Source organism: Magnolia sinica, chromosome 6 (genome assembly GCF_029962835.1).
Source record: "Magnolia sinica isolate HGM2019 chromosome 6, MsV1, whole genome shotgun sequence".
NCBI classification, from domain to species: Eukaryota; Viridiplantae; Streptophyta; class Magnoliopsida; order Magnoliales; family Magnoliaceae; genus Magnolia; species Magnolia sinica.
In genome coordinates, this window is record NC_080578.1 from 610744 (window position 1) to 622577 (window position 11834).

Here is an 11834-nt window from a genome sequence, read left to right on the forward strand (position 1 = left end):
TGAGCCTTAGATTTACCTTGTTTTTTATTTTTTATCTGAAAATAACCTGGAAAAATAGATGGACAAAAAACATACACTGAGGCAGGGGCAGGACGCAATGGGCTCCACCAATCCATAACAACGCACATCATACCAATGAATCAGATTATTGAAATATGAGCTCAGACTCAGCAGCCATATTCCCCGCTTAGATGTAGCAGTACCTCCAAAGATATACGTCGTGGTAATCCCTGCATTGAACAGACCTGTTCATAACCCCTTGTAGTACTTATCATTACTCTCTCCATGTGTGTTGCACGTGCCACATCCACCGGGTCATGTATGGTCAGGTTTGGGTCTGCACCCTGACTACTTCAAGACAGTGGAAAAGCATGGAACTTACACTCCCATTTCATGGCACCCTCTTTTTACGTAATCCGAATAATCTATCTAGCAATCACTTTTGTGCATTAGCAATCTTCTTCTTCCCCAACTCCAGTTAATAACATCTGGACCATCTGATATTTGGGACGCTACTGGGTTATGGTGGGATGGTTACGTTGTATATGCTACTTCTCATGCATTGGAAGTATTATTTCATCATTTCCTGAAATGGAAAAATAGAAAGATTGACAATGTACGTGGCAGCAGCAGTTAGTCGGGAGATATTCAACTAAAAATTTGAAAATTTCATCCACTCTGCTTCCTCCAACCTGTAGTCACCTGTACCAGTACAAGTAATATTGTTATGTGCCTATCTGGAACGTCTATCTACTTACCTATGCTGTCGATGGAAGATGGTTCAAATTAAATACACGGAATTTGGATGATCCTAACCATCTGACAGTGGCATTTCAAGTTACATTCGAAAGTGAAGATAGTTAATGGACCTCGTTCCATGCTATAAATTGAAGATATAACTAATGTTTATGATTTTCTTGTATGTGTGATTTTGAAAAATATGACAATCCCAGTGGGGACCACTACTAGATAGACGGTACCAATTGATACATCAGCCTGTTACTTTTGTGTTGCAAAGAGGCTCTAACGTGTTCTTGTGCCATGGATCCCACCTTGTAGGTAAGGGTGGCAATGGGCTGTAGGGCAAAGGTTGGCCTCTAAACTTGACCAGAGGGCTGGACCCAGCCTGAAATCTAGGCCCGGTGTCCTGGCCTGCCATGAACAACCCTCTAAATGAGCAGTTTCCATTCACCATGCCAAACCGTTTATATGATGTGACTCAGTGTGTGTGTGTGTGTGTGTGCGTGTGCTTGTGTGTGTGTGTGCGTGTGTGTGTGTGTGTGTGTGTGTGTGTGTGTGTGTGTGTATATATATATATATATATATATATATATATAGAGAGAGAGAGAGAGAGAGAGAGAGAGAGAGAGAGAGAGAGAGAGAGAGGAACATTTCAAATCTTTAATCGTTTTACATCTTTTCTTTATACGGTTGGGCCGAGGCCCAGCTAGGGCACTTTCAACTCGATTAGGTCTAGGGCCAAGGCTTAGGGGGAGAGAGGCTTGGTGGGGCCCCAGCTGGGAGCATTGCCTGCTAACTTAGTTCACCAGAATGCAAACAGCATATCTTGCAGATAGTTGGCGAGGACTGATAAATGAGCTCAATTGCATTTTTGGATACTTGCCTCAAACACATGGAATCATGGCACACATGCAAGGTCCAAGCTGCTCGTTCTTGGAGATAGAATGGGCTAGATGCATCGGCTCAAAAAATATATTTACATGAATGTCATGGACCACACTTGAATGTTAAATTAATTTGATTAATGCTTCTAAATTATCCATTCAATGTGTGACCCACTTAATAATGATAAGCCCATCTGACTCTTTTTTTTTTCTCAGCAAGGCTGCTAGCTAAAGAGTGAGCATGTCTGTGTGAGGCTTGGATATTTCACGCATGTACCATAGTTATACATATGTGAGAAGCAAGTGAGGAATAAAATGTCTCCACACTCCACTTGATTCAACCCCGACTCAGATGAGTCGTACATCAACTCCATAACGAAACAGTATGTCCGAGTGGTCATGTCTTTTTATCCATGTGGACTGCATAGGGAAGTTTTGGCATTTTGAGGTTGGGTTTCATTGTTTCTTCCCTTTTGGATCGGTTGATAAATAGCACACATATGATATCCAGAATACATCTTCAGTTACCTCAGTATGATATATATATATATATATATATATATATATATATATATATTGGGATTAAGACACTGGATATCGTCCTCTTAAGTGACCCAAACCATTTATATGATGGGCCTCTCTGGGTGGAAGTCACCCAAAAGAACTATTTAATTAAAATATGATTATTCAAAGGTTAAATAAACTGTCCACATTTAAAGGAAAATGTCAACTAATCAAAGATTTAAAATATTTCTATCTGGGAGTTAAATATTCGCATCTGGGAGATTTTTTAAGGACGTCCCTCACTCTTAACTGGCGAAGTCCATTGAAATATGAGTAACCCAGGTCCAACAAATAAAGTCCCCACCTCTCTCAAACAGGACAAAACAAAACGACATGGATAATGAAATCTGAAACCATTTGTATGTATTCTAGCAAAACTGTAAAGGAAACCAAAGCTAGCCCCCCAGACCAGTGATGGTGATGTTGTTGAGGCATTGAACCATCCACTTGAAAGTGCAACCACATTTGTGTCATCGTTGTGATAGCGGCTATCGCATTCGTATGGCCCTTCTGGAAGTTGTTGAGAACAATTGTAGATGGTATAGAGTTTGCCTTGGATGCAACAAACGGAATCGTTCTCAGTGTTGCATTCTCCTGGGGAGGCTTCTTTCCCCTCAATTTGCCACTCGGCTTGCGTGCCTGACCTGCCTTTAGGCAACCTTCTGCGAGGAGAATGAAGAGAAGGAGAAGAGACGTTCTTAGAAATGTTCTCTCTCTCTCCTTCTTCCTGCGTTTGATTTGGTGTTTTGATACTTTCCAACATGGGCATGTATATACAACCACATACAACTTAGAAGTACCTAGGTTTTGTTGGGGAACCGTGCAAGGTACTCACAATCTAACAACCAAGCCCAAACAAAGACAATCCAATTTTACGTGGAAAAACCCTTGGGGGGAAAAACTAGCTATGCCCTTGAAACCCTTATGAATGAATTAGAAAGCCTTAAAACTCCCCTCTACTCTCAAATCCCAATTATACCCGATATAAAAAGTATCACAATTGGAATAGGAAACAAATCCCACACTCACGCAATTCTGCTCACACACTCGATGGGACTACATCGACCTTCTATAAAAGACCTCGATGCCAAGACCTCGATGGCATCAAACTCCTTCGATAACATCAAGTAGTAACACCAAAGGCAACCAATCATGATTTTTTTGGATTTTTCTGATTGCATCGAGCACCTATCAATGACATTGACATCCTCTAGATGGAATCAAGTGGTCTATCGATGGCATCAAAAGACCCTATTATTGACAAATTTAAGACATCAACAATAATCTCTATCATGTCTTCAATCTTCATTCATCATGGCTCATTATCATCATCTTTAATTTTGCCTTACACCATAGCTTCATCATCACTTCTCGTACACACTCCATCTTCTATTTACGCCTTCGCCAAGCCCAAAGAAGTTACACAGAACTTGAACTTCTCCGTGGGAATCACCTTTATAAAGCATGTCAGTCAGATTCACACTTGTGTGTAGGGCTGTACACGAACCAGGCTAGCCCGGTTAACTCGCTCGACTCAGCCCGACCCAGAATTGAGTTTGGGCCAAGACAGGCCATTTTCTTCAGCTCGAAACTGAGTTCGGGTCGAGTTCAAACATGTCCCAGTTCAGCCCGACTCGGTCCGAAACCCGACTCGGCCGTTTATTCGGCCCGATTCAGTCCGAAACCCGACTCGACCATATATATATATACATATATATATATATATATATATATATATATATATATATATAGAGATATATATATATATATATATATATATATATATATATAGATATATATATATATATCCTAAAGCCTTATCCTAATCATTTGAGACAGAAAAGTGAGTACGCCGTCTGTCCCTTTGTAGATGGAGCAGGCTCGAAATTGGCCCGAACTCACCCAATTGCTGATCGGGCCGAGTTCGGGTTGGACATGTTGGCCTGGTGACCGGGCCAGGCAGGGTTCGGGCTGGGTTTGACAGGTGATCGGGCCGGGCTAAGTTGAGCCTAGTTCGACTTAGCCCGATGTACACCCCTACTTGTGTGAATCTTCTTTAAAGTCATGCCTCATTCCTCAAGCACTTATCAAATAAAATGGTGACGCACATCAATATGTTTAGTATATGAGTAATAAATAAAAAAATTTAGCCAAATTGATCGCATTTTCACTTTCACAATTAACCGACACGGCCTATTGCTAAATCCTCAACTGATTTATCATTCCTCTCTCAACTAAACATCTTCTTTAAATGCTTCTGTTACTTCCATATACTTAACTTCGGTTGTGGAAAGAGCCACCACAGACTGAAGCTTTAACATCAAATTGATCGTTCCACTCACTAGCACAAACGAGTAACCGGAAGTCGACCTTCTATTATCCACACAACCCACATAATTAGAATCCACGTAACCTACTAACTTATCCCTGATTTATCAAATGGTAAGGCGTAGTCCTGAGTACATCGAATATATCAAAGTAGTCATTTCACTGCCTTCTAGTGTTGTTTGCTGAGGTTAGACATGTATCTGCTAAGAACACCCACCGCATGTGAAATATCTGAATAAAGTTTACATATTCTCTTTGAACATATCTCTTCATTATGAACCTTGCCTTGTAACTATCCTATTTCTTTTTTAAGATCCACTTACATCTAATCGCTTTTCGACCGACGGGAAGCTCAAACAGCTCCCACGTCTTATTCTTGTACAAGGAGTCCATCTCATCATTCATCGCTACTTTCCACGTTTTTGCATTTACATCATCAAGAGCCTCTTGAAAAGTAAATGAATCATCATCATTCGTAATGAGGGCAAATGCGATATTTGAGTCATCCTTATATCTTGTTGGTAACCTCCGATTCCTAGGTATGTTCATTCTCATAGGTGGCTGCTCCACTTGCTCCTATACTTGTATCTACGTCTCTGTATAAGCATGTATTTCATCTTTCTCTAACTAGACATTGACAACCAATTTTTTCGCTTCCTTGTGCTCATCCTTACGGAACAAAGATCCTTCGTCGAATTTGATGTCGCAACTAAATATAAATTTCCATGTGACCTGGTCATACATCTTGTACCCCTTCACAACATTACCATAGCCGACAAAGATGTACTTTTTAACCATTTGGTCTAACTTGTCTCTCTCAACTGATGATACATGAGAGTAAGCTTCACGACCAAATACATGCAGTCCTAAATAGTTTTCTTGTTGACCACTCCACACTTCCTCTGAAATTTTACAATTAATAGCCATAGAATGAGACTAATTCACCAAGTAACAAGTCCTGTTAACGTTCTCAATCTACAATTCTTTGCCCAATACAGAATTATTTATCATGCATCGGGCCCTCTCCATGAGAGTATGATTCATCCGCTTAGCCACACAATTCTGCTCTGGTGTGTGGTGCATTATATTATTTCTCACGATTTCTTCATTTTTACAATACCGATTAAATTTTTCAGAAGTGAATTCCTCATCATTATTTGTCCTTAACACATTCAGATTTCATCCTTACTATTTTTCTACCATTGTTTTCCACTGCTTGAAGTTGGCGAAAATATAGGATTTGTTTTTTATAAGATAAACCCAAACTTTTCTAGAATGGTCATTAATGAACATGACAAACCATGATCACCATCCACTATGGGCGACAACCCTCATACATCAGAATGTTCATAATGTAAAACACCTTTACATACATGTTTCCCAAATTTAAAAGGCAACCTTGACTAGTTACCATATACACAATGCTCGAATATACTAAATTCAATACTTTTAGAATCTAGAATCAAACAACGGTTAGAAAATACTTTCATGCCACGTTTACTCCCATGGCCTAAGTGCGAATGCCATAGATGTGTAGACGTGGAATCCGCTATAGACGCTGTGCTCCACTCGATGAAGTGCTCCCTAATCAACCTGTAAAGGTTTTCATTCATATGTGCCTTCATGACTATGAGTGTCTCCTTTGAAACTTTAAGGACATGATCAAACCCAGTGAATTTGCACTTAAGCGCCTAAAGTGATTTCAGAGATATCAGATTGTTCCTTAAATTAGGAACGTATCTCATTTCAGTTAAGATACACTCCATGCCATCAAACATCTTGATACATGCACATCGATCCAATGCCTAACACTTAATACGTAATGTCGTTACCCATAAATATCTATCCATCATCACACTCACTGTAACTAGTACTCCATGCCATCAAACATCTTGATGCATGCACATCGATCCAATGCCTAACACTTAATACGTAATGTCGTTACCCATAAATATCTATCCATCATCACACTCACTGTAACTAGTGAACCAACTCTGATGAGGGGTTATTTGATACGAAACCCCCGTATTCAAAATCCATTATTCATCGAAGTACCTAGATTTTGATGCAATCAACACGTCATTATCACTCGTCTCCTCACTAGATTCCACAGTGTTGGTCTCATTGGAAGAACTTTCTGAAGTCTCTTTTCTCGACTTCAGATTTTGATAATCCTTTTTCATGTGCCCGGTCATGCCACAATTCCAATACTTCAACTTGCATGTGTCATTACCCTTAGATTTGGACATTAATCGTGAAGATCAATTATCCCGCTTAGAATTTATTCTCCTTGTAACTAATGCATCTGTAGAAGTACCCATGTCATCATTTTTCTTTATCATCACCTACGACTAAAGGCCTAAAATAATAGTCTTAACACTAATGGTCATTCCACCAGTGCATAATGAGTCCTTGAATGACTTATACAATGTTGGAAGAGAGTTTAGTAGTATACATTCATGATCTTTATCTTTTATCATTTCCTCCACATCCAACAATTTGCAAATCAACCTATTAAAGTTACTAATATGGGCCTCAACATCATCCCCCTCTGTTATCTTCATATTGAACAACTGTAACTTCAAATATAGACAATTCTCAAGAGATTTTTTTGCATAGATATTCTAACTTCACCCATGTACTAGCTATAATTTTTTCTCTCATAACATTATAGAGGACCTCATCTGTTAAGTACAATTGGATATATGTTCTAGCTTTCTTATCCATTTTGTTTCATTCATCTTCTGTTACAGATTCCGATCGCTTTTCAATGAGAGTATCGTCTAATTGTTGTTGAAATAGGATACTTAACTTCCCATAGTTCAAAAATATTTTTACCAAAATATTTTTCTATATTAAACTTCGGGTTAGATGTCATTAAAACGTTGTCTTGCATATTTGAAATCTACTTCCCAATGTTAGCTTTGATATCACTTGTTGGGTAACCGTGGAAGCACACAAAATTGAATCAAGCAAGGTACTCACAATCGCACAACTAAATCCAAACAAGAACAATCCGATTTTTACGTGGAAAAACCCTTTGTGGGAAAAAACCACGGCATACAGTGATGAGTAATGCATTATAAAAGCAAAAATATAAGAGATAAAGTGTTGCTGATTCAACAAGCCTTGAATCCACTTCACAAGCTTTAGTTATGGCCTTGAAACCCTTAGTAACGAATTACAAAGCCCGAAAACTACTCCTTTTATTCATAAATCTCGATTATACCCGATATATAAACTATCACAACCGGAATAAGAAACAAATCTTTTACGTAAGTAATTTTGCATACGCGCTCGATGAGACCTTCGATGGTATACACAACCCATCGAAGACCTTGATGGCATTGAACCCCTCCGATAGCATTGCGTAGCAACTAACATGAATTTTTAAAATTTTTCCAATGACATTAAGCACCTGTTAATGGCATTGACGTCTACTCGATGGAATCTAGTGGTCTATTGATGGCATCGACAGACCTTGCTATTGACAGATTTAAGTCATCAATGGCAATAGATTGTAGAGAGACATCTATCAATTTTGATCCTCAGGATGGGTTTTGGGCGGTGCCAATGAGGTTAAGTGACCAACTAAGAGTGATAGCCTGAATGACAACCACGATTACAACTACGATGTGCAAAGCAAAAAACAACATTAATGGGGGAACATCAGACCCCGCTCAAAACCCTTGCCTCTCTGCCCTCCCCAAAATGCAACGATATCAGAAACCTTTCGGCCCGCACAGACCTCCAGGGTTCTCTATATTCGTTGAAAACCTTCCATTTGATTGCTCCCGATCCGACATCAAAAACATCTTTGGTAGGTACAACAAGGTGTGGGACATCTCCATTCTGACTTTCCCTGGTTCCCTCAAGCCAAGGGGATTTGTGTTTGTAACTTTCCTTTATGAAGATGAAGCTAGAGCTGCATAGGGGTTTTGAATGGGAAACGGATTGACGGAAGAATCGTCACAGTCTAAGCAGCACTCTCTCAACCATGAAGATAGACAGAACCTGCCCATCATCACGTCCCGAATCAGAACCCCCTAAAACCCAAAACCTTCAGTAAAGTTCTAAAAAGAACCCCACCCCGACCTCTGAAACAGAATGATAGGGCGGAGCTTACGGTCATAGTGGATTATGCAGCGGTAGCCGTCAGGAGAAGAAATTTGGAGAAAGCCCTTGTGGGATTTCCAACTGATCCAAATACCACAATCATTTAGCCTATCAGGGCCCTTAGAAATTCCAGATTCGTTGCTTCGGCGGTGGACGTAGTAAGGTTATCTCCAATCGCTTTCCTCTTCCAGTTTAAAACTATGGAGGAAACGAGGGACTTCTCCTCTGATTCGACCTTGCATTCTACCATGGGGCTAGACAAACTGGAAATCTGGAATCCAAGCTCAGTCATGGGCTATGACGGATCCTGGGTGAGATTGTATGGAATACCTGCCCACGCCTGGTTTGAATCTACGATCATTGACATCGCTCAGCACCATGGAAAGGTTATCCAAGTGGATTCGACAGTTAGATTTGGGATTTTTCAGGTTTTTGCTAGGGTAAAGATCACCTTGAGGCCAGGGAGAGATTTATTCCAGGTTGTAAACTTGAAAGTGGGACCGGAAGCCTATCAAATTTTTGCCAGATTAGAAGAGCCAGGAGGTGATTTACGCACTTCCCCCTACTCCCATCCTCCCCAAAAGGAACCCACCCACTCAGAACAGAACATAAGAGACTGGGTTCTTGCATCCTTCTACCAAAACAGGGGAAATTTGCCCAGTCGCCCACCACCTATTTGACAAATTGGGGGAGAGACGCCCTGTCGCCCTCCACCAACTCGACATAATGCCCCACAGATAGGACCAGCTCCTAACTCCTTTACTAGTGAAAATATCAGATCCCTGATCGACGAGAGTCTCCATGGCTTAGTCACCCTAGCCTCGCCAACAGCAGCTCAACCTCTGGCAATGTCTTTCCCATCTAGCTTTCTTGACAATCTTTGCCAGCCCACCACTCAGCTTGAGAGCTCTCTGGTCCTTCTGCCTGAGCTCCCTCCCAAACTGAGAGATGAAAACAATCTCCACCAGAGCCCCAGTCCTGTGCAGGTTCCTCCAACCAGAGCTTCACAGACCACCTTCCAGAGCCCTTCCCAGCAGCAGATCAGACAACCTTCCCTGCTTAAACCGCCCTGGCCCATTCCCGTAAGTCAGGTTGCTGACCTCCAACACACTTCCCTTCACCCCAACCTCACACCAAATCCTTCCATACCCATCCGTAAGCTGATCCTCTCCCTCTCAGAGGGTGCCAGACCTAAAGACACTACGACCCTTCCCATATCATCTCGGGAGGGGTCCCCTCCTCAGCTGTTCCCCTCTCCTACAATTGAAGCTCCCTCACCGTCCATTGGACAAATCCACATAGACCTATCACCCTTCTTCCACACCAACCCATACCTAAGCCTACAACCCAACCAACCTACCAGCAACAACCTTCCCATTATCACAAATTATTAGTTAGACCCCAGTTCAGAAGCAGGCAGCCTGCAGTGTGACCAAGACACTTCTGAGTACTAGCTTGATACGAAAGAGGATAGGGAATTCGACAAGGTTGAGCCTGAAATCTCAGATAATGTGTGCCTGAACAACTATCTCAAATCCTAGCGAGGCAAAAAAGCCAGCGGAGTGTTCACACCCCAAGTGCAGGGTTGTGATGTAGTTATAAACTCGGTAAGACCGAGGTCGAATCCACAGGGACTGAAACCTGTATGTTATATGAAAATAACCAGATCTAGAACTAAGCTAAGATGAAATCTAAACCAATTGTGATTTGAGGAATAATGGTGAAATATTAATCTAAACTTAAAGAATTCAGAGAAAGGGAACTAGGGATTCAGAGGATCCACTTGTAGAGATCAGGGAGATCTTATGCCTGCTTCATGGATATTATACTGAACTTACTTGATATAGTTTTCAAGAGATGAAAGGTATAAGAATTAGGTATGATTCCATCACAAATCCATGCCTAAGAGACAAGGTAAACAACAGAACTTAGACCAATCCATAACCAACTAAAAGATGTATGAGTGTTAGGAAGGATTCCATCATCCAACCATGTCTATGAGACGATGACGAACAACAGGGTTTCCGAACATCAAAATAAAAGGAAAGGAATTATTCAAGCCATCACAGATCTACTGTAATTTAAATCACAACAAACCATTAATGACTAAAAGAATTTCTTAAATCAGAACAAAGTCAATTAGTTCAGTTCAAATCAAACCTGTAGAAGCTCCCATCACGCCACAAGCTTCACCTCTTAACCCTAGCTAAGGAATTTAGCCTAACATAATCATAGGAAAAAGAAGAAAAATAAAGAAAAAATACATAAAAATTCCAAACACTTCTCTCTCCGCCTCTCTCTCTCTATCTGACGTCCCCTATTCAAGCATACCCTCTTCTCCACGTTTGGAACTCTTTTTATAGCTTTTGGACTGGTGAAAATCGGATTTGGGAAGCTATCACACGCGCAGCGAAAGCCTTTTCGCAGCCAAGTTCGGGGCTTCATAACTCTCGCGTTCCTTTCGTTATTCCTGTAAAATCAACGTCTCTTGAAAGTATTTTGGCTGGTCTACACGATGGACGGTTCAGATCTGCCATATGATCAAAGATGGTGGGCCACAACTGCCTGGAAGATCAGATTTCGCGGACGGGCATAGCCTTTCGCACGTCCGGCGCTGACGTGATCGGTGGGCCCCACAGAGGTATTTTCAGGAAAATCCACCCGGTCCATTAGATTCAGGACGAAATTTTAGTAAAAAATGGGTGGTTTTGAATGTCCATAGACGCGGCTCAGAGAAGAAATCACCCCAAAAATCGTTTTGAACGTCGCAGGACCGCCTGTTTGTGGCCTCTGTATCGCGCACATATGCTTGCATGGGTCCAAAAGTTCAGCAAAGTTTTGTAGTAGTCGAGGCCCTCTACACGATGGACGGTTTGGATTGTCCACTAGGACAATGTGTGGGGCCCACTAGCGTCAGCAAAAACGGACAGCGTCCGTCCGTTTCTTCAACGTAAAACGGCAATTGCCGTATAGGGAAGAAGACGCGGGTCAGCGCTGCTGACCCGCCTAAGTTGGTTCGATGCACCGTGAGTCTACGTGTGCTGTGCACACGCACGCGCGTAAAGTGGGACCCATTGTGATGTATATGCAAGATCCGATCTATCCATTTGTTTCCTCATCTTATTTAAACCGCCGAGACCAAAGTTGAGACAGTTCCAGATATCAGGCGGGCCCAGAATCAACGGTTTATGGGCTGACCTG